The sequence below is a fragment of the Chrysemys picta genome, unplaced genomic scaffold, assembly GCF_011386835.1.
Source record: "Chrysemys picta bellii isolate R12L10 unplaced genomic scaffold, ASM1138683v2 scaf3, whole genome shotgun sequence".
In the NCBI taxonomy this organism is placed as follows: Eukaryota; Metazoa; Chordata; order Testudines; family Emydidae; genus Chrysemys; species Chrysemys picta.
In genome coordinates, this window is record NW_027052710.1 from 489281 (window position 1) to 494838 (window position 5558).

The 5558-nt window shown below is 49.7% G+C and overlaps 1 long non-coding RNA gene across 1 annotated transcript; it reads left to right on the forward strand.

The window, feature by feature from the left end:
• The first annotated feature begins 837 nt into the window (after window positions 1-837).
• LOC135977526 (uncharacterized) lies at window positions 838-4998 on the forward strand. Its single transcript, XR_010594987.1, has 2 exons — window positions 838-1628; window positions 2810-4998. It is a non-coding gene; the product is annotated as an uncharacterized LOC135977526 (long non-coding RNA).
• The last annotated feature ends 560 nt before the right edge of the window (window positions 4999-5558 follow it).

Here is a 5558-nt window from a genome sequence, read left to right on the forward strand (position 1 = left end):
GAATTTCTGACACTGATGTTGGCCTGCTCCTTTCAGCAGAGCCAGTAAGGATTCAAGTGAAGCCCTCCTTAACCCCCCCCGTCAGTCCCTCAATACCCCCTGTCGCTGGAAGCCCGGAAGGGCATCCGCCCCATTATCGAGGGATTCATTGCACAAAAGCTAGTCCGCCCTCAGCGCACTCCCTGTAACACCCCTATACTGCCTGTCAAAAAAGCCTCCTAAAAAGGACGGAGACCCTATTCGTTGGCGCTTTGTACAGGATCTACGGGTTGTTAATCAGTATGTGGTCCCTCTTCATGCAGTAGTTCCTGATCCAGCTACTATCATCAGTCAAATCCCCTGGGATGCTGAGTGGTTCACTGTTATTGACTTAAAATCAGCTTTTTTCAGCATTCCTGTGCACCCAGACTCTCAGTATCTCTTTGGTTTCACCTGGGAGGGACAAAGTTATGTCTGGCAACGACTTCCTCAAGGCTACAGAGACAGCCCCACGATTTTCAGCCAATGCCTCCGCCACGACTTGGAAGGCTTCACCAGTCCGCAGGGATCCACGTTAGTCCTATACGTAGATGACATCCTATTAGGTAATCGCGAATAAGCTGCCCTCCGCATCAATGGTAAGGCACTTTTATTATACCTACACACCAGAGGCCACAAGGTAGACCCTAACAAGATTCAGTGGGTCTCACAGAAGGTCCGATATCTGGGCTTCCTATTAACCCCAGAGGGAAGACAAATGGACCCAGTCCGCATAAAGACTATCCAAAACTGACCTCTGCCAAACACCAAGAAAAACTTCGAGGTTTCTTAGGATTAATTGGCTTCTGTCGCCCCCTGGTTACCGTCCTGCGGGGAGTTAAGCAAGCCGCTCCACCGACTCACTGCTAACCTTGCTCCTGACCCTTTGCAGTGGTCCCCGGACACAATCCAAGCCTTTCAGTTACTCAAGGACAGTGTGGCCTCCTCCATGTCTCTCCGCTCCCCCAATTACAGCAAACCCTTTCACCTTTTTGTCCACGAGAGGGGCGGAATTGCTAGTGGCGTCCTTACCCAGCTGAGCGGGCCCCACCATTTCCCGCTTGCTTTTTACTCTCAGCAGATCGACCCTGTCGCTCAGGGAACCCCATCCTGCACCCGGACTCTGGCAGCAGCTGCCCTGCTGATCACAAAGGCAAAGAGCCTGACCCTGGGTCATTTTACCACGGTTTGGACTTCTCATGACTTGTCAGCCCTTCTGCGTAGGGGCACAACCCAAGTCTTTTCGGCCCATCGTCAGCAACAGCTAGAGGCCGAACTCTTAGAAGACACTAACCTAATTTTTGAAAGGTGTGGGCCCCTTAATCCAGCTACCTTGCTTCCTGACCTGCCAGTCCTCCAGGATCAGCACGACTGTGTGGAAGTAGTTTATAGCATCTTACAGATAAGGGACAACCTGTTTGACGTGCCACTGGACAACCCTGATTGCATCCTCTTCTCGGACGGAAGCTCCTATGTTGATGGCAAGCGTTTCACCGGTTATGCAGTCACCTCTGAAAGGGACATTCAAGAGGCCGCCTCACTGCCAGGCAACTGAGGAGCCCAAGCCGCCGAACTCTATGCCCTGGCCCGAGCTTGCCAGTTGGCCGCTGGTAAGACCGTTACCATTTTTACTGATAGCAAGTATGCTTTTGGAGTTGTGCATTGTCACATCCACCTCTGGAAGTTTCAAGGTTTCCAGACAGCTGCCGGTAAACCCATTCAGCACCTCCCCCTCATCCACAAGCTTTTGGACGCCCTCCAAGAACCCTCGGTCCTGGCTGTAGTTCACTGCCGGGCCCATCCTAAAGATGATAGCCCCGTCACCCGTGGGAATGCCCTGGCTGACGCCTCCGCCAAGACGGCTGCCGTCTTACCCTTAGCCATGCCCACGTTGGCTATTGCAGCCTCCTCCTTTACTCCACCGCACCCCGTACCAGTACCCGCTGCTGAACTACAGTCGTGGGAGAGCCTCGGAGCCACTCTGGTCAAAGGGACCTGGCTTATGCCGGATGGCCGAGCCTGCCTCCCTCGCTCCACATACCCTGTGGCAGTTCGCTGGCACCATGATAAGGGGGGTCACTACGGCACGCACGCCCTTGTGGACACCATCGCTCGCTTTTGGTATGCTCCAGGCATTCAACCCTACTGCCTGTCAATTGTGAAAGCATGCAGCACATGTCAGCGTAATGGACCTGCTCCGCCTCTTAAAAAAATTAAGGGTGGAAGACCTCCGCCTGCTGCTCCATTTCAACATCTTCAAATTGATTTTGCAGATATGCCAAAGGCTTTTGGGAAAAAGCACCTCCTTGTTTTGGTTTGCCCTCTGACTTCCTGGGTCGAAGCTTTTCCTACTGCTAATTGTACTGCTGCCACAGTGGCGAAGATTCTCCTTAGAGACATTGTACCCCGTTTTGGCATCCCTCTCGTGCTTGACTCAGATCGCGGACCTCACTTTACTGGTCATGTCCTTGGCCGTTTAGAACAAGGACTGGGCATTTCACACTCCTTTCATACACCCTACCACCCTCAGTCTAGCGGGAAAGTTGAGCGTATGAATAGGGAGCTTAAGTTTACATTGGCTAAATACTGTCAGGAAACAGGATTAAAGTGGCCTCAGGTACTTTCCTTGGTCCTGTTTCACCTTCCTACTCGCCCAACCCGTGTATTGGGATTATCCCCCTTTGAACTGCTCTATGGACACCCCCCTTTCAAAGGCGGGGCGCTACCACGTGCTGATGTTTCACTATTGGGAGGGGATCATATGACCGTGTGCCAGTTTCTCTCCCTACAGGCTCGCCTCCGTACCCTTTGGAAAGCCTCGCAGTTTTCCCAGACCGTGCCGCTGGAAGAACAGATCCACCCGTTCCAACCAGGGGACTTCGTCTGGGCCAAAAAGTTCATTCGTGGCGACACCCTCCAGCCGAGGTTTACTGGACCCCACCAGGTTCTTTTAACAACCCAGACTGCAGTGTTCCTGGAAGGACGCAAATCCTGGATCCACCACTCCCACGTCAAGCCAGCCGTAGTGGACCACAGTGACGGACCAGCAGCTCTTGCCACCACTGAGGACACTGCCTCCGACCAGTGGACCAGCTTACCTCTTTCAGACATCAGACTTAAATTGACTCAGAAAAAATGAGAGGACCTTTTATTCTGACAACTGTATGTTTTTTATTATGTCTTTTTAGTTTATTTTCTGCTTATGAAGATAATGCTTTTATTAGATATTCCCACGAGGTTAAAACTCGTATTTTAGGAAATAGAAGTAATTGCTGGGTATGTACTCAATTTCCAGTAAATGCAGAACAGGGACTCCCCTTCACACCCATTCCCCTGACCACTGCTAATATGACTTGGATGCCACTGGCTAGAGTAAAAGATCCAGTCCAACACAATCTTACATGGGACAAAACAGGAGTGCCAATTAACAGATATCTCAGGGTAACCAATCAGACAGGATCACTGTGTTTTGTTAAAGAAAAGGGGTCAACTTTTGTGGGAACAAGTAAATGCAACATGTATTTTAATGGCACCGCCTTTAGTAAAAATCTTGGCTTCAAGCCTTGCACATCCCACTTATCCCATATGTGGATCCCTCACCCCGATCCAACTTTTTCATGGGTGGGCAGGCCTTCAGAGTCAGCTTTTAAGAAGCCCTGCTCAGATCAAAAGGGTGTCCAACTAATTGCTAAGGGACATACGATTGCCTTCTACAACTGCTCAAGCAGTACTCTACTACACTGCCCTTTGAAAACACCACTACCAAATTGTGCCTCTGCAGTTCGCACAACGACCCCTCTGCGTTACCAGGGGAACAGTGGTCCAACGGGTGGTGGGTTACCTACTACTTTGAGAAATGGAATACCCGAAACGCATTGTATGGAACATACTGCGTGTGCGGGCCCAAAGCTTATTACTTTCTCTCCCCTGATTGGGCAGGGTCATGTTATTTGGCATGGCTAACACCGCCTTCTCGCATCTCCCTCACTCCCCCTCATTTTCCCCACGTTCGTAACATCCGTGAAACCTTCAGAGATATTAATATCCGTGATGGTTTGTCGTGGCAGCGGTGGGCTGGTCTCATTAGCTTGAGGGGTGGTGTCATCCGTCTACAGGGACTACTAGAATCTTTAACCAATGAAACTGCGACCCTATTTGAGAATCAGGCCGGGGAAATGTCCCAGCTGCGCCAGTTAGCTTTGCAAAACCGAATGGCTTTAGACATAATGTTAGCAGCCCAGGGAGGAACTTGCGCCCTCATAAATGAAGAATGCTGTGTTTTTGTAAATGACACCTACTCTGACACTTTTCAACGTACCAAACATCTAAGGGAAATAGCTAAGAACTACTCCTCTGGCCAGCCACCTTATGATTGGTGGGGAGCCTTATGGAATTGGCTGCCTGGATCTGGGTGGGTTAAAAACCTCTTGGTGGGTATTGTTGGGGCCATAGTAATCCTTATAATACTGTGTTGCTGTATTCAGTGTGTCCCCTCCCTCATAGACTCATGTGGGTCAGTTTATTCTTTTCCTACTTCAGCCAAGGGCCTTACTCTCTTCGAGTTGGCCCAGGCTGAAATTGCCAAGCGGCCCTTGGCTCCTTAAAATGGGGTGTAGCTTTTGGTAAATAGTTATCCCAAAGCTACAAATGGAGGAATGTTGAGTCTGAACTTTTGATGAGCTTAAACTTAACCCAGACTTGATGTCTCTGTCTGAACTTTTAATCAAAGCTCTGACCTGCGAACTACTCATGACAACCCCCCCTCCCCTTAAGTAGCCATCTCCCCTTATCTCTTTCTGAATGTACATTTTAACCTGTTTTATCCTGTAGAATCTTGTTTGATTATGCATGACCATTATGATCTGTTAATCACTTTGTTTACTTCTGTGTATAAATATTGATGCTCACCCCTAATAAACTTGCCACACTTACTCTGAAGCCTTTCAAGCTAAGGATAGTGTGAGCCCGTTGATCAACGAATTGGTGTCTGGTCTCTGACAGATTGTGAGCCCATACCAACTCCGCACGAACTCGGGTGCTGGAGAGGTGAGTGAGGACTTGCTTTTTTACCTAACATGTACAAAAGCCCAATGGCACATACCAACTGGTCCAGGACCTGAGAGCAGTTGATGAGCGGGTTAAAACTCTACACCCCCTTGTTCCAAATCCGTATACATTGTTGGCCTCTATAGGGGGGCAGTACACCCATTTTTCAGTCCTGGATTTAAAGGATGCTTTCTTCACGATTCCGGTTGACCCCCAGTCTCAGGAGATTTTCTCCTTCGAGTGGGAGGACAAAAGGAGGGTTAGAAAGCAGCTTTGCTGGACAGTGCTGCCTCAGGGATTTAAAAATTCCCCCACCCTTTCTAGCCAGGCCCTGGCTAGAGACTTGGAGGAGTGGGACAATGAGGACAAAGTCCTCTTCCTGCAATATGTGGATGACTTGTTAATTGCTGCAGTGTGTCTAACCTCTTGCCTTAAAGCCACTGTGAGCCTCCTGAACTTCGTTGGACTCCGAGGATATCGAGTAGCACAGAGTA